The sequence below is a fragment of the Oryx dammah genome, unplaced genomic scaffold (assembly GCF_014754425.2).
Source record: "Oryx dammah isolate SB20612 unplaced genomic scaffold, SCBI_Odam_1.1 HiC_scaffold_8, whole genome shotgun sequence".
Classification (NCBI taxonomy): domain Eukaryota; kingdom Metazoa; phylum Chordata; class Mammalia; order Artiodactyla; family Bovidae; genus Oryx; species Oryx dammah.
The window spans coordinates 59,431,761-59,457,938 of record NW_024070192.1 but is presented as its reverse complement, the minus strand read 5'-3'; positions in this window follow the sequence as shown (position 1 = coordinate 59,457,938).

Here is a 26,178-nt window from a genome sequence, read left to right as displayed (position 1 = left end):
TTTTTTCCTTCTTCTTCTTTTCTTTAATATTGTATTTTTGAAAATCCAACCTCTACTCTAGATTTTTAATCTTTGCTTTTTGTTTTTTGTTGTCAATTTTATACATTTAAAAACCCAAACTTCACTACCCAATTTTACCTGACAGTGAGATTACTGACTTGACCACTCTCTCCTCCTTTGGACTCTCCTTTTTCTCCATCAGGTGGCCTCTGTCTCTTTCCTCCCCCTTCTCTTCTCTATCCAACTCTATGAATCTCTGTGTGTTCCAGACAGTGAAGAACACTTAAGGAACTGGTTACTGGCTGGATTTGTTTCTCTCCTTTTCATGTCCCTCTTTTATCCTCCTAGCCACCTCTGTCTACTTCCTCCCTCTCCTCTTCCCTGTATAACTCTGTGAATATCTCTGAGCGGTCCAGACTGTGGAGCGTACATAAGGAAGTGATTACTGGCTAGCTTGCTCTCTCCTCTTTTGATCTCACCACATCTCATTCCAGTCACATCTAACTACCCACTCCCTCTTCTCTTCTCCATGTAACTCAGTGAACCTCTCTGGGTGTCCCTCAATGTGGAGAAACTTTTCATCTTTAACCTAGATGTTTTACCATCAGTGCTGTATAGATGGAGAAGTCTAGAGGCTACTGTAAAAATAAAACTGAAAACCAGAAGCAGGAGGCTTAAGTACAAAGCCTGAGAACATCAGAGAACTCCAGAATTCAGGGAACATTAAGCAATAGGAGCTCATCAAATGCCCCCATGCCTACACTGAAACCAAGCTCCACCCAAGGGCCAACAAGTTCCAGAGCAAGACATACCAGGCAAATTCTCCAGCAACACAGGAACACAACCCTGAGCTTCAATATACAGGCAGCTCAAAGTTACTCCAAAACTATTGACGTCTCATAACCCATTACTGGTCACTCCATTGCACTCCAGAGAGAAGAAACCCAGCTCCACCCACCAGAACTCCAACCAAGCCTCCCTAACCAGGAAACCTTGACAAGCCACTGATACAACCCCACCCACAGTGAGGAAGCTCCATAATAAAGAGAATTCCACAAATTCCCAGAATATAGAAAGGCCACCACAAATGCAGCAATATAACCAAGATGAAGAGACAGAGGAATACCCAGCAGGTAAAGGAACAGGAGAAATGCCCACCAAACCAAACAAAAGAGGAAGAGATAGGGAATCTACCTGAGAAAGAATTCCGAATATTGATAGTGAAAATTATCCAAAATCTTGAAATCAAAATGGAATCACAGATAAATAGCCTGGAGACAAGGACTGAGAAGATGCAACAAAGGTTTAACAAGGACCTAGAAGAAATAAAAAAGAGTCAATATACAATGAATAATGCAATAAATGAGACCAGAAACACTCTGGAGGCAACAAATAGTCGAATAATGGAGGCAGAAGATAGGATTAGTGAAATAGAACAAAGAATGGTAGAAATAAATGAATCGGAGAGGAAAAAAGAAAAATGAATTAAAAGAAATGAGGACAACCTCAGAGACCTCCAGGACAATATGAAACACTCTAACATTCGAATTATAGGAGTCCCAGAAAAAGAAGACAAAAAGAAAGACCATGAGAAAATCCTTGAGGAGATAATAGTGGAAAACTTCCCTAAAATGGGGAAGGAAATAATCACCCAAGTCCAAGAAACTCAGAGAGTTCCAAATAGGATAAACCCAAGGCAAAACACCCCAAGACATATATTAATCAAATTAACAAAGATCAAACATAAAGAACAAATATTAAAAGCAGCAAGGGAAAAACAGCAAATAACACACAAGGGGAATCCCATAATGATAACAGCTGATCTTTCAATAGAAACGCTTCAGGCCAGGAGGGAATGGCAGGACATACTTAAAGTGATGAAAGAAAATAACCTACCGCCCAGATTACTGTACCCAGCAAAGATCTCATTCAAAAATGAAGGAGAAATCAAAAGCTTTACAGACAAGCAAAAGCAGAGAGATTTCAGCACCAACAAACCAGCTCTCCAACAAATGCTAAAGGATATTCTCTAGACAGGAAACACAAAAAGCATGTATAAACTCGAACCCAAAACAATAAAGTAAATGGTAACAGGATCATACTTATCAATAATTATCTTAAACGTAAATGGATTGAATGCCCCAACCAAAAGGCAAATACTGGCTGAATGGATACAAAAACAAGACCCCTCTATATGCTGCTTACAAGAGACCCACCTCAAAACAAGGGACACATACAGACTGAAAGTGAAGGGCTCGAAAAAGATATTCCACACAAATAGAGACCAAAAGAAAGCAGAAGTGGCATAACTCATATCCGATAAAATAGACTTTAAAACAAAGGCTGTGAAAAGAGACAAAGAAGGCCACTACATAATGATCAAAGGATCAATCCAAGAAGAAGATATAACAATTATAAATATGTATGCACCCAATATAGGAGCACCACAATATGTAAGACAAATGCTAACAAGTATGAAAGGGGAAATCAACAATAACACAATAATAGCGGGAGACTTTAATACCCCACTCACACCTATGGACAGATCAACTAAACAGAATATTAACAAAGAAACGCAGACTTTAAATGATACAATAGACCAGTTAGACCTAATTGATATCTATAGAACATTTCACCACAAAACAATGAATTTCACATTTTTCTCAAGTGCTCTGGAACCTTCTCCTGGATAGATCACATCCTGGGCCATAAAAGTAACCTTGATAAATTAAAAAAAAAATCAAAATCATTCCAAGCATCTTTTCTGACCATAATGCATTAAGATTAGATCTCAATTACAGTAGAAAAACTATTAAAAATACCAACATATGGAGGCTGAACAACACGCTTCTGAATAACCAATAAAGACAGAAGAAAAAAAAAAAGAAATCAAAATATGCATAGAAACTAATGAAAATGAAAATGCAACAACCCAAAACCTATGGGACATTATAAAAGCAGTACTAAGAGGAAAGTTCATAGTAATACAGGCATACCTCAAGAAACAAGAAAAAAGTCCAATAAATAACCTATCTGTACACCTAAAGCAACTAGAAAATGAATAAATGGAGAACCCCAGAGTAAGTAGAAGGAAAGAAATCTTAAAAACTAGGGCAGAAATAAATACAAAAGAAACAAAAGAGACGATAGCAAAAATCAGCAACGCCAAAAGCTGGTTCTTTGAAAGGATAAATAAAATTGACAAACCGTTAGCCAGACTCATCAAGAAACAAGGAGAGAATAATCAAATAAATAAAATTAGAAATGAAAATGGAGAGATCACAACAGACAACACAGAAATACAAAGGATCATAAAAGACTACTATCAGCAATTATATGCCAATAAAATGGACAACGTGGAAGAAATGGACAAATTCTTAGAAAAATACAACTTTCCAAAACTGAACCAGGAAGAAATAGAAAATCTTAACAGACCCATCACAAGCACAGAAATAGAAACTGTAATCAGAAATCTTCCAGCAAACAAAAGCCCAGGTCCAGACTGCTTCACAGCTGAATTCTACCAAAAATTTAGAGAAGAGCTAACACCTATCCTACTCAAAGTCTTCCAGAAAATTACAGAGGAAGGTTAACTTCCAAACTCATTCTATGAGGCCACCATCACCCTAATACCAAAACCTGACAAAGATGCTACATAAAAAGAAAACTACAGGCCAATATCACTGATGAACATAGATGCAAAAATCCTCAACAAAAATCTATCAATCAGAACCCAACAACACATTAAAAAGATCATACACCATGACCAAGTGGGCTTTATCCCAGGGATGCAAAGATTCTTCAATATCCACAAATCAATCAAGGTAATTCACCATATTAACAAATTGAAAAATAAAAGCCATATGATTATCTCAATAGATGCAGAGAAGGCCTTTGACAAAATTCAACATCCATTTATGATAAAAACTCTCCAGAAAGCAGGAATAGAAGGAACATACCTCAACATAATAAAAGCTATATATGACAAACCCACAGCAAACATTATCCTCAATGGTGAAAAATTGAAAGCATTTCCCCTAAAGTCAGGAACAAGACAAGTGTGTCCACTTTCACTGCTACTATTCAGCATAGTTCTGGAAGTTTTGGCCACAACAATGAGAGCAGAAAAATAAATAAAAGGAATCCAGATTGGAAAGGAAGAACTAAATCTCTCACTGTTTGCAGATGACATGATCATCTACATAGAAAACCCTAAAGACTCCACCAGAAAATTACTAGAGCTAATTAATGAATATAGTAAAGTTGCAGGATATAAAATCAACACACAGAAATCCCTTCCATTCCTATACACTAATAATGAGAAAGTAGAAAAAGAAATTAAGGAAACAATTCCATTCAACATTGCAAAGAAAAGAATAAAATACTTAGGAATATATCTACCTAAAGAAACTAAAGACCTATATACAGAAAACTATAAAACACTGATGAAAGAAATCAAAGAGGACACTAATAGATGGAGAAACATACCATGATCATGGATCTGAAGAATCAATATACTGAAAATGAGTATGCTATGCAAAGCAATCTACAAATTCAATGTAATCCCTATCAAGCTACCAGTGATATTTTTCACAGAACTAGAACAAATAACTTCAAGATTTGTATGGAAATACAACAAACCTCGAATAGCCAAAGCAATCATGGAAAGAAGAATGGAACTGGAGGAATCAACTTGCCTGACTTCAGGCTCTACTACAAAGCCACAGTCATCAAGACAGTATGGTACTGGAACAATGACAGAAATATAGATCAATGGAACAAAATAGAAAGCCCAGAGATAAATCCACTACCTATGGACACCTTATCTTCAACAAAGGAGGCAAGAATATACAATGGAGTAAAGACAAGCTCTTTAACAAGTGGTGCTGGGAAAACTGGTCAACCACTTGTAAAAGAATGAAACTAGATCACTTTCTAACACCACACACAAAAATAAACTCAAAATGGATTAAAGATCTAAATGCAAGACCAGAAACTATAAAACTCCTAGAGGAGAACATAGGCAAAACACTCTCCGACCTGAATCACAGCAGGATCCTCTATGATCCACCCCCTATAATTCTGGAAATAAAAGCAAAAATAAACAAATGGGATCTAATTAAAATTAAAAGCTCCTGCACAACAAAGGAAACTATAAGCAAGGTGAACAGACAGCCTTCTGAATGGGAGAAAATAATAGCAAATGAAGCAACTGACAACTAATCTCAAAAATATAGAAGCAACTTATGCAGCTCAATTCCAGAAAAATAAACGACCCAATCAAAAGATGGGCCAAAGAACTAAATAGACATTTCTCCAAAGAAGACATACGGATGGCTAACAAACACCTGAAAAGATGCTCAACATCACTCATTATCAGAGAAATGCAAATCAAAACCACAAAGAGGTATCATTTCACACCAGTCAGAATGTCTGCGATCAAAAATCTCCAAGCAATAAATGCTGGAGAGGGTGTGGAGAAAAGGGAACGCTCCTACACTGTGGGAATGCAAACTAGTACAGCCACTATGGAGAACAGTGTGGAGATTCCCTAAAAAATTGCAAATAGAACTGCCTTATGACCAAGCAATCCCACAGCTGGGCATACACACCGAGGAAACCAGAATTGAAAGACACACATGTACCCCAATGTTCATCGCATCACTGTTTATAATAGCCAGGACATGGAAACAACCTAGATGTCCATTAGCAGATGAATGGATAAGAAAGCTGTGGTACATATACACAATGGAGTATTACTCAGCCTTTAAAAAGAATACATGTGAATGAGTTCTAATGAGATGGATGAAACTGGAGCCAATTATACAGAGTGAAGTAAGCCAGAAAGAAAAACACCAACACAGTATACTAACACATATATATGGAATTTAGAAAGATGGCAATAATGACCCTGTATGCGAGACAGCAAAAGAGACACAGATGTGTAGAGCGGACATTTGGACTCAGATGGAGAGGCTGGGATGATTTGGGAGAATGGCATTGAAACATGTAAGAAATGAATCGCCAGTCTATGTCCGATACAGAATACAGGATGCTTGGGGCTGGTGCACAGGAATGACCCAGAGAGATGTTATTGGAAGGGAGGTGGGAAGGGGGTTCATATTTGGGAACACATGTACACCCATGGTGGATTCATGTCAATGTATGGCAAAACCAGTACAATATTGTAAAGTAAAATAAAGTAAAAATAAAAATTAAAAAAAAAATAAATTAAAAAAAATAAAAAAATTAAAAGGAAAAAGAGAAACAACTAACAACAAAAGCAGTTATTGACATGAATGTAAAAAAATTAGATTTTTTTTTTTTTTGTTTTTTTTTTTTTTTTTTTTTTTTGTACCTGAGTTCCAAATCCTGAACCCCTCTCCCACCTCCCACCCCATATCATCTCTCTAGATCATCCCTGGGCACCAGCCCCAAGCATCCTCTACCCTGCATCGAACATAGACTGGCTATTCGTTTCTTACATGATAGTATACATGTTTCAGTGCCATTCTCCCAAATCATCCCATCCTCTCCCTCTCCCTCTGAGTCCAAAAGTCTGTTCTATACCTCTGTGTCTCTTTTGCTGTCTCACATACAGTGTCATCATTACCATCTTTCTAAATTCCATATATATGTGTCAGTATACTGTGCTGGTGTTTTTCTTTCTGGCTTACTTCACTCTGTATAATCGGCTCCAGTTTCATCCATCTCATTAGAACTGATTCACATGTATTCTTTTTAATGGCTGAGTAATACTCCATTGTGTATTTGCACTACAGCTTTCTTATCCATTCATCTGCTAATGGACATCTAGGTTGTTTCCATGTCCTGGCTATTATAAACAGTGATGCAATGAACATTGGGGTACATGTGTGTCTTTCAATTCTGGTTTCCTCGGTGTGTATGCCCAGCAGTGGGATTGCTGGGTCATAAGGCAGTTCTATTTGCAATTTTTTAGGGAATCTCCACACTGTTCTCCATAGTGGCTGTACTAGTTTGCATTCCCACCAACAGTGTAGGAGCGTTCCCTTTTCTCCACACCCTCTCCAGCATTTATTGCTTGGAGATTTTTGATCACAGACATTCTGACTGGTGTGAAATGATACCTCTTTGTGGTTTTGATTTGCATTTCTCTGATAATGAGTGATGTTGAGCATCTTTTCAGGTGTTTGTTAGCCATCCGTATGTCTTCTTTGGAGAAATGTCTATTTAGTTCTTTGGCCCATCTTTTGATTGGGTCGTTTATTTTTCTGGAATTGAGCTGCATAAGTTGCTTCTATATTTTTGAGATTAGTTGTCAGTTGCTTCATTTGCTATTATTTTCTCCCATTCAGAAGGCTGTCTGTTCACCTTGCTTATAGTTTCCTTTGTTGTGCAGGAGCTTTTAATTTTAATTAGATCCCATTTGTTTATTTTTGCTTTTATTTCCAGAATTATAGGGGGTGGATCATAGAGGATCCTGCTGTGATTCAGGTCGGAGAGTGTTTTGCCTATGTTCTCCTCTAGGAGTTTTATAGTTTCTGGTCTTGCATTTAGATCTTTAATCCATTTTGAGTTTATTTTTGTGTGTGGTGTTAGAAAGTGATCTAGTTTCATTCTTTTACAAGTGGTTGACCAGTTTTCCCAGCACCACTTGTTAAAGAGCTTGTCTTTACTCCATTGTATATTCTTGCCTCCTTTGTTGAAGATAAGGTGTCCATAGGTAGTGGATTTATCTCTGGGCTTTCTATTTTGTTCCATTGATCTATATTTCTGTCATTGTTCCAGTACCATACTGTCTTGATGACTGTGGCTTTGTAGTAGAACCTGAAGTCAGGCAAGTTGATTCCTCCAGTTCCATTCTTCTTTCTCTGAAACAATTAGACTTTATAGTACATCTATAAATTGTTGTTTTAGACAAATTATAAATTTATATAATTTATCTAGAAAACTGTTTAACATTATATTCACAAAAGATCCTCCTTCTCCAGCCTCACACACTACCTAAGTAGTAGCTGCCAATATACCTGTAGAAAGACATGACTGTCATCCACATCAAGCCCAGAATCCCCCATGAAAGTCTTATAGCATACTCAATTTGCATAGAGATATTCTCACCTAAGAATACTCTGTCAAAACATCAATAGGTAAATGTTTCACAAAAATTCATAGAGATAGAGAAAGTTAAAAAGAGGAAATATGCTCAATCAGAAGAGCAAGAGGAAATCCCTGAAAAATAATGAGAGTAAAAATTCATCAAATAAAGAATTTAAGACATTGGTAATAAGCATACTAATTGAATTAGCATAAAATATTGATGAAAACACAGATCATCTTAAGAAGGAACCATAAAATTAAAAAAAAATGAAGCAAGGTCATATTTAAAATAGATAATTCAATGTTTGAAATTAAAAACAAAACAAAACAAAAACAACCAGTTAGCAGACTGATAACGAAGAACATATTTGTGATCTGAAAGAAAGAATAATGGTGGAAAATGAAAGCAACATACAAGATCTATAGGATAATTTGAAATGTGCTTATCTATGCACAATAGGGGTTCTAGAAGGAGAAGAGAGAGAAAATTGGATAAAAAATATATCTGAAGAAATTATGGCTGAAAAATTTTCAATCCTAAAGAAAAAAGACATCCAGGTACAAGAATACAGAGAGTACCACACAAGATGATTCCAAATAAGACCACATCACAATAAATCATAATTAAAATGACACAAAATTTAAAGATAATGAGAGAATTCTAAAGGTAGTAAGAGAGAAACAAAAAGGCCATTAAAAGATACCCCATAGGATGGACTACAGAAACATTCTAGGCCAGTAAAAATATGGGGCATGAAGATATTCTAACTGTTAAAAGAGAAAAATATTGAGCCTAGAATATTTTATGTAGCAAAGTGTGTTAGTTGCTCAGTTGTCTCCGACTGTATGCTACACCATGAACGTTAGCCTGCTAGAGCCCTCTGTTCATGGGATTTTGCAAGCAAGAATACTGATGTGGGCAGCCATTTCCTTCTCCAGGGCACGTTCCCAACCCAGGGATCAAACCCCTGTCTCCTGCTTTGCAGGCAGACTCTTTACCATCTAAGCCACCAGGAAAGTCCTTATGTAGCAAGATTGCCATTTAAAATATAAGGAAATGTTAAAACAAAAAAATTTCCTCAGACAAGCAAAAATGAAAATAATTCAGAAGCATACCCTAAAGGAGATACCGAAGGGTCTTCTTTAAATAGAAAATCAACAATAATTTATAGAAAAGGGGGAATCACATTCAGCTCAGTTCAATTCAGTTGCTCAGTTGTGTCTGACTGTTTGCGACCCCATGAATCACAGCGTGCCAGGCCTCCCTGTCCAGCACCAACTCCTGGAGTTCACTCAGATTCACTTCCATCAAGTCAATGATGCCATCCAGCCATCTCATCCTTGATCGTCCCCTTTCCCTCATGCCCTCAATCCCTCCCAGCATCGGAGTCGTTTCCAATGAGTCAACTCTTTGCATGAGGTGGCCAAAGTACTGGAGTTTCAGCTTTAGTATCATTCCTTCCAAAGAAATCCCAGGGCTGATCTCCTTCAGAATGGATTGGTTGGATCTCCTCACAGTCCAGGGGACTCTCAAGAGTCTTCTCCAACACCACAGTTCAAGAAATCAAATTAGAAAAGGCAAATATACACATTAAGAGTTGACATTGTGTTTAATAAGCCAATATGTAGATGAATAACAATTTCTTAAATGCAAAAATGATTATAAATACAGTAAATAGTAACAGGATAAACATGAAGATGTAAAATAGGACATTTAAGTCACCAAATATGTGGGGGGGGGATAAAAATATACATCTTTTAGAGTGTTCTTTAACTTGAGTGACTATAGGTTTAAAGCATTTAGATATAGTCATGAATTAACACTCTTGAACTGTATGGTAATCACAAAGCAAAAGTATACAATAGATTCAGATAAGAGTACAAAGAAAGGAACTCAGGGAAAGAAGCTATAAAAAAAAAAAAAATCATCAAACCACAAAAATTAAAAAAAAAAAAAAACTACAAAAACAGCCTGAAAACTGGGATTAAAATGACATTAAGTGCATACCTATCAATAGTCATTTAAAATGTAAATATATTAAATGCTTCAATTAAGAGACAAGTTGGATTAAAAACAAATAGAGTGGCAAACTGGATTAAAAAAAAAATGCAAAATGGTACCTACAAGAAACTCACTTTGGGATGAAAGAAACACAACCTGAAAGTGAGGGAGTAGGAAAATAGATATCATGTAAATGGTAGCAACAGAGAAACAGGGGTAGAAATAATCATGGTAGACAAAACAAACTTTTAACAGAAGCTATGAAGAATGACAAAGAGGGACATTATGCAGTGATAAAGGTGCCAGAGTCCAGCTCCAGCAGCCAGGGATTCAACCTGAAGAGATAAACGGTATCGGTGATGAAGCAGCCTCTCGGTTTTCTTGGACTGTCTGTTTATTTCAAGCTTGTGATTTTCTTTTACACTTTTACAAAAGCATTAGGTCAGAGGTTTGATATTTTCAGTTCCCACTGAGTCAGATTTGTTGCCTCCATAAATCATTTTTGCCCTTCAAAAGGAGTTTCTGCCTCAGCGATTCTCTTATCTACTTTTTCTCATGTGTCCTTGTGAATACACTGTAACTCATGCTAATGTCTGGGCTGCATACCACATTCCTCAGTTTATTTCTTATCTTTCTAAGTCCTGTTTGCCCCTAGTTCCTAAGGTCACTATCTCTTAAAAAGGCTTGTAGCTATAGTGTCTCTAAAAATTCCTAACTTCCATAAGCTATAGGAAAATATGCTAACTTTACAACATTCCTTAAATCTTTAACTTCTAACTATTTTTAATTATTTCTAAGCCCTAAATTCAGTAAACTCCTTTGCCATAAACATTTTCCTCACAAATAGGCTTCAGATAGCAATCCCTCCCATGGGCTCAAGCTGAGGCCTATGTGCTCATCCTGGAACACTCTTCTGTAAAAGTCCTTAAACAAATGTCAATGATTTTACTTTATGAATTATTCTCTGAGCACAGCTGCAGAAGGCTTTGTGCCTTCTCATGCCCCTCTCAAGAATAATAAGCACCTTAATATTCCTTTTCAGTCAACTCAGCCAAGGAGAGGGAAAAACAAATCAGAATTACAAGGCCTAACTCCTTCATCCCGGGTCTTTGCCTGCAGAATGAGGAGAGGGGTCTAGCGCAGTGGTCCATTTTGTCAGTAATGCCTAACGTGGCTCCCAACAATAAAGGGATGAATATGCAAAGCAGATATTATAATCTTTAACATATACCCACCAATATAGGAGTACCTAAATATATACAGTAAATATAAAGAGGCATACAGGGAAAAACTGATAGGTATACAATAATACTAAGATATTTTAAGACCCACTGACATTAGTGGTCAGACCATTGAGGCAGAATAATCAATGATGCACTGAATTCCTAAATGATGTAACAGAATAGTTGAAATCAATTAATATCTACAGGACAGTATATCTAAAAATAGCAAATTAACTGAATATGCATTATTTCCAAGCACACATGAAACATTCTCTAAGATACTCTATGTCAGTTCAGTTCAGTTCAGCTGCTCAGTTGTGTCCGACTCTTTGTAACCCCATGGACTGCAGCATGCCAGGCCTCTATGTCTGTCACAAACTCCCGGAGTTTACTCAAACTCATGCCCATTAAGTTGGTGATGCCATCCAACCATCTCATCCCCCGTCATCCCCTTCTCCTCCTGCAGTCAATCTTTCCCAGCATCAGGGTCTTTTCAAATGAGTCAGATCTTTGCATCAGGTGGGCAAAGTATTGGAGTTTCAGCTTCAGCATCAGTCCTTCCAATGAATATTCAGGACTGATCTCCTTTAGGATGGACTGGTTGGATCTCCTTGAAGTCCAAGGGACTCTTAAGAGTATTCTCCAACACCACAGTTCAAAAGCATCAATTCTTTGGAGCTCAGCTTTCTTTATAGTCCAACTCTCATAAGAGTCTATATATTATGTCACAGAAGAAGCTTCAGCAAATTTAAGAGCATAGAAATTATTTCAAGTACCCATCTTATCACAAGGTTATGAAACAAAAAATCAGCTACACAATGGAAAAAAAATAGGAAAAGAACAAAAGTGAAAAATAAACAACATGCTACTAAAATGCAGAAACACCATTTTGCCAACCAAGGTCCATATGGGCAAAGCTATGGTTTTTCCAGTAGTCATGTACAGATGTGAGAGTTGGACCATAAAGAAAGATGATCTTCTTGGATCAGTCAACAAAGAATTAGTAATTTTTGAACTGTGGTGTTGGGGAAGAATGTTGAGAGTCCCTTGACTGCAATGCAATCAAACCAATCATTCTTTTTTTTTTTTTTAATTCATTTATTTTAATTGGAGGATAATTACTTTACAATATTGTATTGGTTCTGCCACACATCAAAATCAATCCTCAGTATTTTTTGGAAGGATTGATGCTGAAGCTCCAATAATTTGGCCACCTGATGCAAAGAACCAATTCATTGGGAAAGACCCTGATGCTGAGAAAATTTGAAGGCAAAACAAGATGGAGGCAGCAGACGGTGAGTCGGTTAGATAGCATCACTGACTCAGTGGACATGAACTTGAGTAAACTCTAGGAGATAGTGAAGGACAGGGAATCCTGGCATGGTGCAGTCCATTGGGTCTCAAAGTCAGACATTACTTAGCAACTGAACAACAACAACAGTGTAAACATGATACTCAATGGTGAAAGGCTGAAAGTGTTCTACAGATTTCAGGAAGAAGAAAAAGATGCCCCCTCTTACTACTTCTATCCAACATAGGATTTGAAGTCTCAGCAACAGTACTTAGAAAAAAAGAAAGAAAGAAATGAAAATTATCCAAAGTGGAAAAGAGGAGATAAAATGTGCCATTATCCCCTCAAAAAATTTATTAGAAGTAATGAATGACTTCTGCCTGATAGCACAATAATATACAAAAATATTTTGTTTCCTCACTCTAATAATGAAATATCAGAAAAAAACCATTTAAATTGCATTAAATATGAAATATCTAGTAATAAACTCATCCAAAGAAATGAAAGATATATATTCTGTAAACTATAAAACATTGATAAAGAAAGCTGAAGATAATTCAAAGAAATGAAAATATTTCTCATGTTTTTGGATTGGAAAAATTAATATTGTAAAAATGTCCATAACACGAAAATCAATGTACAGATTTAGAACAATCTCTAGAAAAATACCCATGACATTTTTCACATAACTAGAACAAATATCCTAAAAGTTATATGAAAACACACAAAAAAGCAAGAATTGCATAAGCAATCCTTAAAAAAAAGAACTGAAGCAGGAGGCATAATCCTTCCATTCTTCAGAATATACTACAAAGCTATGATAATCAAAAGAGCCTGGTATTGGCACAAAAACAGACATAGAGTTCACTGGAACAGAATAGAGAGCCTAGAAATAAATCCACAAACTTATTGTCAATTAGCCATTACAAAAAAGACATATACAATGTAGAAAAGATAGTTTCTTCATTAAATGATGTTGGGTAAATTGTGCAGCTACATTTAAATCAGTGAAACTGAAACATTCCTTCATACTATATGTAGAAGTAAATTTCAACTGATTTAAATGTCTAATTTTAAAGCATGACACCATAAAACTCCTAGAAAAGAACATAGACAAAATATTATTTACTATAAACTTTAGCAATCTTTTCTTAAATCTTTCTTATAAGGCAAAGGGAATGAAAGCAAAAATAAATATACTGGACCTAATTAAACTTAACATCTTTTACATAGGGAGGAAAATGATCCATAAGATAAAAAGATAGCCTATGGTATGTTATAGGAGAAAATATTTGCCAATAATTTGACCCACAAAGGGTTAAGATCCAAAATATACAAATAGTTCATAAAGCTCAGTATATATATATTAAAAAAAAAAAAAAAGCTCAATGAAAACAATGGAGAGAAGACTTACATAAGCATTTTTCCAAAAAGACAGACAGATGACCAAAAGATACATGAGAAGATGCTCAACATTACTAATTTTTAGGTAAATAAAAATCACAACCACAATGAAGTATCACTTCACTTCAGTCAGAGTGACCATATTTTAAAAGTCTAGCTCCCTGGGAACCAGCCCTGGGCATCCTTTTCCTGAGATGGGAATCGCCAATGCTGGTGAAGGGTGAGTGCTAAAGCATGGGTTTAAGGGACTAGATCTGGGGAGAGGACGGCTGTTGGCTGTGTAAATACAGCAAAGGGGATGTCAGTGAGGGTCTCTGTGGTTGGGCATGCCCCTAGAGGAAGCACAGGATACCTAGGAAACGAGGTGCCACTGTTGAGCAACTCACAGAAAGTGCTGCTGCCACCACCCCCTTATGCCTTCACAGACCCTGGGAGGGACTCTACCAGACCGAGTGCACCAGAGTCTGCATGACTGCCTGCCAGTCGGCGCCACTGAAGGTAGTTTGTATACGCCCTTCTCCATTTGTTTGTTCTCTTGTTTCTTTTCTTTTCTTTTCTTTTCTTTTTTTCCTGTCTTTTCTATCTGCTTCTTTGTTTCTGTTACTTTGGTTTCTTTGTTATCATTTGTCTGGATTTGGGGATTTGGTGTGTCTGTCTTCTTTCTCCTTTGTGTGTATGTGTTGTGTTATTGGTGTTGCTGTCTGTTTCTTCTTTCTTTCATTCTTTTTTTTTTTTCCGCTATTTGTCTTCAGGTTTGCTTATCTGTTTGTTTTCTTTTCACATTTTATCCTTTTCCCCTTTCTTTCTTTTTCTAATTTATTTTTATCATATATATATATATATATTTTTTTTTTCTATGCCCTCTAAGAGCTTGCTGGCTCTTGGTTCCCTGGCCAAGATCAGGCTTGTGTCTCTGAGGTAGGAGAACTGAGTAGAGGATGCTATGCCAGAGAAATTCTGGGCCCAAGGAATTTTAATTGAAATGTACTCTCTCAGAGGTATCTATCTTGAAACCAAGACCCCACTTCACTATCTGTGACCCTATGAACTGTAACCCACAAGGCTCTTCTGTCCATGGGATTCTCTAGGCAAGAATACTGGAGTAAGCTCCCATCCCCTCTTCCAGGGGATCTTCCCACCCCAAAGATTGAACCCACATCTCTTATGTCTCCTGCATTGACAGGTGGGTTCTTTACCACTAGCACCACCTGGGAAGTTCAAAAATACTCTAGAAAGAGTCAATAGTGGAATAATTGAGGTAGAAGAATGGATGAGTTCAAAGATAGAATGGTAGAAATAACACCCAAGAAGCAGAAAAGAGAAATAAAGAATGAAAAGAAATGTGAACAGTCTCAAAGACTTCTGGAACAACATTAAATACACCAACATTCAAATAATCAGAATCCCAGAAGAAGAAGAACAGAAAGAGAAAGAGAGTCTGAGAAAATATTAGAAGAGATGATATTCAAAAATTTCCTTTACATGGGAACTAGTCAATCAAGTTCAGGAAAAACAGAGTCTCATACAGGATAAACCAGAAATGAACACACCAAGACACATATTAATCAAACTAACAAAAATTAAATACACATAAAAAATGCTAAAAGTAGCAAGAGAAAACAACAAATATAAAGGGGACTCTCCATAAGGCTATCAACTGACTTTTCAGCAGAAACTGCAGGCTAGAAGGGAATGGCAGGGCTTATTTGAAGTGATGAAATGGAAAATCTATAACCAAGATTATCCAGCAAAGATTTTAATTTTAATTTATAGGATATTTCATTGGAAGTTAGCAAAATACACCTTCTTCTCAAGTGCACACAGAATATTCTCCAGAATATATTACACATAGTGCCATAAAACAAGTTTGGTAAATTTAAGAGAATTGAAATAATATCAAGCACTTTTTCTGATCATGATGCTATGAGACTAGAAATCAACTATAGGGAAAAAGAATCTAAAAATAACCAAGAAATCACTGAAGAAATCAAAGAAGGAATTAAAAAAAAAAAAAAAAAAACTAGAAACTAATGACAAGGAAAATATAAGGACCCAAAATAAAACAGCTTATGTAGCAAAAGCAGTTCTAAGAGGAAAGATTATAACAATACACTCCTACTTCAAAAGAACCAGAAAAGTCTCAATTAATAACCTAACTTTACAGCAGCTGTAAAGTTACAGAGAAAGACAAACAAAGTGAAAGTTAGTAGAAGGAAAGAAATCATAAAGATCATAGCATAAATGACTGAAATTGGAATGAAGTAAACAATAAAAATCAATAAAACTGAAAGGTTTATCTTTGATAAGTTAAAAAAAAATGGTAAACTTTTAGCCAAACTCATCAAAAAAGACAAAAGAAAGGAAGAGGACTCAAATCAATAAAAGTAGAAATAAAAAAGAAGATGTTACAATGGGCACTACCAAAATTTAAGGGTTCATAAGAGAATACTACAAGCAACTATATGCTAATAAAATGGACAATCTCAAATAAATGGACACATTCTTAGAAAACTACAAGCTTCCAAGACTGAACCAGAAGAAATAGATAAGGAAGGTATGTTATATTTATACATTGGAATATTACTGAGCCATAATATAGCAATTCAGTCATTTTTAGGGACATGGATGTACCTAGAGAGTGTCATACAGTAAAGTAAGTCAAAAAGAGAAAAATAAATATCATTCATTAATGCATATATTTGGAATTTAGAAAAACGTTATAGATGATGTTATTTGAAAAAGAGAAATAGGACACAGATGTAGTGAATAAACATATGGACACCAAGCGGGGGAAACAAGTGGTGGGATGCACTGGGAGACTGGGAGTGACAAATATATGTTATTGATACTGTGTATAAAATAGTTAGCTAATGAGAACTTGCTGCATAGCTCAGGGAATTCTACTCCATTGTTGTGACCTAAATTGGAGGGAAATCCAAAAAGAGGGATATAAACTGAAGTTGGAACATATATGTGTGTATATATATATATATATATATATATACATATATACACAATACATACCTGCTATATATACATATAGCTGATTCACTGTCCTGTACAGTAGAAACTAAGAAACCAACAGTATTGTGAAGCAACTATACTTCAATAAAAATTAATTTTAACAGATATCTTCTAAAAATAGCATTTAACGTTTTCTTTAGAGCCATAATGTATGTTTCAGGTATTCACACATTAGTTCATGTATCATTAAGTTATGTATCATATGTCATTAAGGATATTTATCAGGTCTATTATCTAGAGGCTGAGGGGACAACAGAGGATGAGGTGGTTGGATAGCATCACTGACTCTATGGACGTGAGTTTAAGCAAGTTTCGGGAGATGGTGAAGGACAGGGAAGCCTAGCATGCTGCAGTCTATGGGACTGCAAAGAGTCAGACATGACTGAGCAACTGAAGAGCATTATCTCTCATGCTGCAAGTAACTGAGACTTTAATTGTTTACCTCTCAGTCTAATTTCTTGTGATAGTGTTTCTTCAAAAACTTACTGTGAAGCACAATATGGTATCACTAGCTTCTCTTTTCTCAATTGCCCCTCAAGACAGGCTCAGAAGTCCCTCTGGTGAAGGAAAGGGAGATGGAAAATAAACTAATGATAATAACAAAAATTTCAAGAGGGAATTACAATGATTCAGAATCTTTTAAAATGTTGTATTATGATGAATCTTAGATCCAGAGGTCTTTCTGAGACACTAGATTTAGTTTTAGATCCATTTGTTCTACTGAATTTTATCTACCTGAGGACAAAACACATCAATTTGCCCTCCTTGGATACACTTTCTTAGAAAAGGCTAGAGTTGTTCCATGATCTAGAACAATCCCCAAGACCAAGATATGGGTTATTGTAGACTTCCTCCCTCTGTGTGTACTTTCCAGATATCAGTCTTTATTCTCCAAAATGCACCCAGAAATTTACATGATGTAAGGATTTAAGGTTTTACATATGAGGACATTTTTATTTTTGGTATGAGAATTTCCTTAATGTGCAAACATTAATCGAAGTAAGTGAATGGCCATTTGAAAAAACATTGACAAGAATTGGGGAGGTTGCTTAGATGCAGCTGAAACCTTCTTCCTTCATGAACTTGTGAAACATCATTGATCATTTTGAATGTTTTTAAAATCCCTTAGCTTCCCAGGTGGCTTAATGGCAAAGAATCTGTGTACTAGGGCAGGAGATACAGGTTCAATCCCTGAGTCAAGAAGATCCTCTGGATAAGAAATGGCAATCCATTCCAATATTCCTACATGGAAAATTCCATGGGCAGAGAGACCCATTGAGCTACAGTCCATTGGGTCACAAAGAGTTGGATATGCCTGAGCAACTGAGCACACACTTACAAAATCTCTTTGAACCTTTTATAAATGTAGGTAGGGTTTTCATTGATCTGGAATGAGAACTGAGATTCTGCATTTCTAAAGAGACCCTAGTCACTGAAAACGCTGCTGATCTTGAGAACACACTTGGGGTAACAAAGATCTAGCTGACACAGATAGCAAGAAAGGATTGATGAGCCCGAGGGCATGAAATGTTCTCTGTCTTTCATTCAAATCCCCTTTCTGCTTCCTATATAACTAGGAGATCTTTCTAGGAATTACCAATGACTATAATGCCGTAGGTGAGACATCTTCCATTCAAGATGACATAGAGAATATTAATTTAATTAGATGAGGAAAGAAATCATCATTTTCCCATACTTTTAAAAAATAAAATGTGACAGTGAGTCAAAATTTTGAACTAATTTTTTATATATAACTACACACGTTAATACTCTAAAATGATGTTTTTCCTTTTAATTAGCAAAATCTGGTTTTCCTGCAAACGTGATCTGAATCTAAATGAGACCATTTGTTTTCCTTTATTTTGTTTAGTGTCAGTATTCATGCTTCCTGCTGCAGAAAATAAAATGCATTTTTTATTAAGGACTGCTATTTTAGCCACATTAGGGGCATTTCATAATAGTTGGTAAATTCTTTTATATTTATTTTCTAAAAATTTGAAAAATTATTAATTCTAAGAACCAATTATACCCAAGGAATTTTCACAAGAGACTTAAGACCTGATGGTACGGGGAGGGAGGAGGGAGGGGGGTTCAGGATGGGGAACACGTGTATACCTGTGGCAGATACATGTTGATGTATGGCAAAACCAATACAATGTTGTAAAGTAATTAACCTCTAATTAAAATAAATAAATCTATATTTTTTTAAAAAAAAGACCTGCATCAAGTGTGTATAGAAATGAAATTTCTAAATGCTTTAAGGTCATTAAGACTCTCACATTTAAAACAATTTAGAACTAACATGCTGTGTTGCTCAGTCATGTCTGACTCATTGCAACCCTATGAACTGTAGCTCACCAGGCTCTTCTGTCCATGGGGATTCTCCAGGCAAGAATACTGCAGTGGGTAGCCGTGCCCTCCTCCAGGGGATTTTCCCAACCCAGGGATCAAACCCAGGTCTCCCACATTACAGGTGGATTTTTTACCATTTGAGCCACCTGGGAACTAATAGTTTTCAAAATTATTAGAAGTAATAGTTTGTGTAAATATTTGAAACAAAACAATCCTAATTGGTTTGAAGAAAGAAATTAAAAAGAAAACAGGAAAAAACTTACTTCCTGTTAGTTAGTTTGTTTGGAGAAGGCAATGGCAACCCACTCCAGTACTCTTGCCTGGAAAATCCCATGGGCGGAGGAGCCTGGTAGGCTGCAGTCCATGGGGTCGCTGGGAGTCGGACACCACTGAGCAACTTTACTTTCAATTTTCACTTTCATGCATTGGAGAAGGAAATGGCAACCCAGTCCAGTGTTCTTGCCTGGAGAATCCCAGGGATGGGGGAGCCTGGTGGGCTGCTGTCTATGGGGTCGCACAGAATCAGACACGACTGAAGCGACTTAGCAGCAGCAGCAGCAACCTAGTTAGTTGCTCTAAAATAAGTTCAGATTAGTGGCTATAAATTAAATTCAAATAAAATAAAGTTTTATATTATACGGTGTAAAGATGCTGAGAAACAGACTTTAAGTTACTTTGGTGAGAATAATATATGTACACACTAGACATATTCACAGTGACTATCAAATCACTATGTGTCCCCCTGTCCCTACTTTACATTTATCAGTATTTAGCTATTCAATAGAGCTTAATATTTGTCTCCACAGTGATCATTACATATTTAATATTTAAGAAATTAGCAAATTATAAAAGAGTATTACAAAAGATGGTTTTACTTGTCAACTATTTATCTCTAGTGAAATTATTGGGACTTAATGCAATTTTCCATAATTCTTATTGACTTTTATATTTAAATCTCAGGATTTCAAAATTAGGAGTTTTTCAAACTTCTTGTTCTTTTAGGGATTTTACCCTACTTATTTTTATTGTGAGGGGTTAGACATACAGGGCTACTGATTCTCATTAAGACAGATACTTTTGTTGATCACAAATTATAAAATTATGAATAAAAGTGATAATACTGATGATGGCCAGCATCATCAATAATGGCCAATAACTCTGGAGCCTTGAATTTACCTAAAATGTGATTGTTCTCTGTATAAATGAGATATTGAATATATATATATATATATATGAAAGTTGATTTTTACATATATCAACCTTATTTGTATAAATCCATAAACTGACTACTCATTTTTAAATATCCACAGAAACAGTTTTGTCAAATAATATGTCTAAATTTTAGAGGTTAAAATAATAATTGTTATTTTAAAGTAAAAGATGCCAAATAAATAAATTCCCATTGAATAATTTTTAAACAATCATTTCATTAATCCAAATTTAAACTAATAATGAACACATTATCAAGCTTTATATAACAATAAGATTTTAACCTAGAAAAATTTAATGAAACAAATATGGCCCTGAGAATTATTACTAAATATCTAAGGAGTAGTAACTGCCACTTTTTAATCTATACATACTTTACATTGTGAGATATCAAGATGATTCTCATGCCCCATTTAAAACTAGAGTCACAGAGTTCCACAGACAAAATCTTCAAACTCATACAGAACAATTAGATATTTTCGGACTTCCAAAATATTAACCACCTCTTTTTATTTGTATGTTTATCTTTAGGTAATTATACATAAGGTCCCAATGACACTGAAAGAACTCTACCAGATTTAGATCAAGCACCTTCTTTGTTGAGTAAACTGGTACTAATATTAATACATTTAATGTTTAGAAGAGTGCTTCACTGATTAATTGTTTGCCAAAGGAATGACTGTAAAACATTCACCCTTATTTTACTCTTTAATGATGGGTTCCTTCCCAAGATACTTTCTTAAGGGCATGTTCTGTTACACATCTATGTTCTCTTTCCTTTTACTCTAACTTTATTTAGTTGTTTCTGGGCATAAATGTTAGCCCTTCTAGCTCCATTATTTCAAAGGGGAAACAATGTTTCAATTAAAAAATACATTCTGTTCAACGTTGTTACTGCAGAGTTCCAAATTTGGACATGTACATTATGCCACAACTCTTTTGATGGATATGTAAAGAATATTTAAAGAAAATGTACGTAGAGATATGCAGGGTTTGACAAAGATGGAAGTTTATGAAAACTCAGAACTGAACTCCCATGAGCAAGCCAAATTTACAACCATTTACTGAGCAACTATTTGAGAATCACTTGAACACTACCAGAAAAGATTTTCCATAACTAAATGTAACAAAGCAGGGGCCACAAAGAAATGGGCAGGATAAATGGGTAAAGGTATGGGTCAGGATATACAGCCCTGGAACAGGAGACATAGAGGTCCTCCCCAAGGACTGAAAGAACCAAGCCCTACATCAAGCTTCCCAGACTGGGAGTCTTACAACAGCAAGATGAGACCTCAGAACATCTGGCTTTGAAACTAGTAGGGCTTATGTTTGGGAGAGCTAGGGGAATGTGGAAGAAAAAAAAAACAGCTCTTAAAGGATGTCAACAAAATCTCACACTCTGAGTCCCAGCACAAAGGCAATGGTTTGAAAGAAGCCTAAGGTAGACTGACCTTCTGCTCTCAGACAACTTTCAAGAGAGGGAAGAGAAAACAAGGATGTTCCTGGGAATTAAGATGGTGGCAATCATTTGGTGGCGATCATTTAATATTATGACACCAGAACTGAAAAACATCAGTTTGAACTCCTTACTCTAGCCTATTAGATGTGGAGAATTCAGCCTGGCAGCTAGTACCATCTCCACACCTCTTCAGGACATGCAGCCAGGGAACACCAGAATGCAGTGAATAGCACTGCCACTGGGATTACAGCCATGCACGGACCCAGAACTGACCTGTCCATGCCAACAGCAGTGCTGTGGGCTCCACACCCCATCCCACTGTAGGAGGACAGCGTCACAGAAACCTGGACTCACCCACCAGTGGGCTGGCTGCTGCCTTGCTTCCCTGCTTCAAGCCCTGCAGTCAATCATATGAGAAGCATAGTTGTCCTTTAGTGGGCGCACAGCCAAAAAAAAAAATGCAGTGTCTGTCCACTAATGAGGTCAAGAGTCAGCCCTACATTCTATGAGTTGTCTTTCCTTGTTTCTGGTTTCCATTGCTTTCCAAAAGTTTTAAGTTTAATTAAGTCTTATATGTTTTTGTTGTTGTTGTTGTTGTTTTCTTTTACATTTCTCCAGGTGGTGGATCCAAAAAGAACTTACTATGAATTATGTCAGAATGCTCTGCCTATGTTTTCCTCTGAGGGTTTTATAGTAGCTGACCTTACATTTAAATCTTTTATATATTTTGAGTTTATTTTTCTGTATGGTGTTAGAGAACATTCTAGTTTCATTCTTTTACATGTTCCTGTCCAGTTTTCCCAGGGTCACTTATTGAAGAGACTGTCTCATTGTCAGTGTAGATACTTGTCGCTTTTGTCATAGATTGATTTACCATTGGTTGTCGTTGCTGTTCAGTCACTCAGTTGTGTCCGACATTGCAACCTCATGGACTCAATGTCAGGCTTCACGGTCCTTCAGCATCTCCTGGAGTTTGCTCTAATTAGTATCGTTTTGGTGATGCCATCCCACCATCTCCTCCTCTGTCATTCCCTTCTCTTCCTGCCTTCAGTCTTTCCCATTATCAGTCTATTCCAATGAGTCAGCTCTTTGCATCAGGTGGCCAAAGTATTGGAGCTTCAGTTTCAACATCAGTCCTTCCAATGAATATTCAGGATTTATTTCCTTTAGGATTGACTGGTTTGATCTCCTTGCAGTAGAAGGGACTCTCAAGAGTCTTCTCTAGAAAAATAGTTTGAAGGCATCAATCCTTCAACACTCAGTCTTTTTTCTTGTCCAGCTCTCACATCTGTACATGACTACTGGAAAAACCATAGCTTTTACTATACAGACCTTTGTAGGCAAAGTAATGTCTCTGCATTTTAATATATTGTATAGATTTGTCATTGCTTTTATTCCAAGGAGCAGACATCTTTTAATTTCATGACTACAGTCACCATTCACAGTGATTTTGGAGCCCTACAAATAAAGCTGGTCACTGCTTCCATTGATTCCTCATCTTTTTGCCATGAAGTGATGGGACCATATCCCATGATCTTCAGTGGTGTCATCTGCATATATGAGATTATTGATATTTTTCTCCCACAATCTTGATTCCAACTTGTGATTCCTCCAGCCCAGCATTTCACATGATGCATTCTGCATAAAAGTTAAATGAGCAGGGTAACATTATACACCCTTGATGTAATCCTTTCCCAATTTTGAAATAACCCATTGTTCCATGTCTGGTTCTAAATGTTGCTTCTTGTCCTTCAGACAAGCTTCTTAGGAGGCAGATAAGGTGGTCTGATATTCCCTTTTCTTGGAGAATTTTCCACAGTTTGTTGTGATCTACACAATCAAAGGCTTTAGTGTAGTCAATAAAGCAGAAGTAGATTTTTTTTTTTTTCTGGAATTCTCTAATTTTTTTCTGTGCTCCAACAAATATTGGCAATTTGATCTCTGGTTCCTCTGTCTTCTCTAAATATTGTGTCTATATCTGGAAATTCTATATTCACAAACTGTTGAAGCCTAGCTTGAAGCATTTTAAGCATTGCTTTGCTAACTTGTGAAAGAAGAGCAATTATGTGGTGGTTTGAAGATTCTTTGGCATTGCCCTTCTTTGGGATTGGAATGAAAACTGATCTTTTCTAGTCCTATGGCCACTGGTGAGTTTTGCAAATTTGCTGGCATATTGAGTGCAGCACGTAGGATCATCTTAGTGATCATCTTCACAGCATCATGTTAGGATTTCAAATAGCTCAACTGGAATTTCATCACCTCCATCAGCTTTGCTTGTAGTGATGCTTCCTAAGACCTGCTTGACTTCATACTCCAAGATGTCTGCCTCTAGGTGAGTGAGCACACCATCGTTGTTATGTCTTTAAGATCTGTTTTGTATATATCTCCTATGTATCTTGTCACCTCTTTTTAATATCTTCTGCCTCTGTTAGCTCCATACCGTTTCTGTCCTTTATTGTGCCTATCTTTGCATGAAATGTTCCTTTGATAACTCTAATATTCTTCAAGGGATATCAAGTCTTTCCCATTCTGTTATTTTCTTCTATTTCTTTTCATTGTTAACTTAGAAAAGTTTTCTCATCTCTCCTTGCTGTTTTCTGGAACTCTGCATTCAAATGAGTTTACCTTTCTTTTCTCCTTTTCCTTTTCCTTCTCTTCTTTTCTCAGCCATTTTTAATACCTCTTCAAAAAACCATTTTGCCCCTTTGCATTTCTTTTCTTGGGGATGGTTTTGATCACTGCCTCATGTACAATGTTAAAAGCCTCCATCCTTAGTTCATCAGGCACTCTGTCTATCAAGTCTAATCTTTTGAATCTATTTGTCACATCCACTGTATAATTGTAAGGGATTCAATTCAGGTCATACTTGAATGGCCCAATGGTTTCCCTGTTTTCTGTAAGTCTGATTTCTGTCAGAATGTTCTGCCTATGTTTTCCTCTATGGGGCTCATGGTATCTGGTATTACATTTAGGTCTTTAATGCATTTTGAGTTTATTTTTTCTCTATCATTTTAGAGAACATTCTAGTTTTATTGTTTTACTTGTAGGTTTCCAGTTTTCCCAGTGTCACTTATTGAAGAGATTGTCTCATCTCCATTGTATATCCTTGCCTCTTTTGTCATAGATTAATTGACCTTAGGGGCATGGGTTTATTTCTGCGCTTTCTATTCTGTTCTGTCAGTTTATATTTTTGTTTATGTACCAATACCAAAGTGTTTTGATGACTAGCTTTCTTATATAGTTTGAAGCCAGGGAGGCTGGTTCCTCCAGCTTTCTTTCCATTTTAGGACTTTTGTTCTAATCCTGTGGGAAAATACCATTGTTAATTTGATAAGAATTTCACTTAATCTGTAGATTACCTTGGGTAGTATAGTTATTTTGACAATATGGATACTTTGAATCCAAGAACATGGTGGTTCTTTTCATCTTTTTGTGTCATCTTCAATTTTCTCCATCATGATCTTATAGTTTTCAGACTGCCATCTTTTGCCTCCTTAGATAGTTTTATTCCCAGTTATTTTGAATTTCTTAATGCAATGGTAAATAAGACTATTCCTTTAATCTCTCTTTCTGATCATTTGTTGTTAGTGTATAAAACAAGAGAAATGTGTATCGTGTATCCTGCAATATTAATGAATTCACCGATGAGCTCTAGTCATTTTCTGGTAGTGTCTCTAGAAGTTTCTATGTGTAGTATCATGTTATATGCAAACAATGTCAAATTTGCTTCTTTCTAATTTGAATTTATTTTTTTTTTCTATGATTATCATGGCTAGGACTTCCAAAAAACTATGTTAAATAATAGTGGCAAGAGGGAACATACTTGTCTTATTTCTGCTCTTAGAGGAAATGTTTTCAATTTTTCTTTTTTTAAATTAATCATTGAGTATGATATTAGCTCATCATATATTGCCTTCACTATTTCAAGATAGATGCTCTCAAAGCCCAGTTTCTTCAAACTGTTTTACCATAAATGTGTGCTGAATTTTGTCAAAAGTTTTTTCTGTGTCTGTTGAGATAATAATATGATTTTTATTCTATAATTTGTTAATGTGGTATATCACATTGATTTATATGCAGATATTGCAATCTCTTGCATCCTTGGACAAATTCCAGTTGATCATGGTGTGTGATC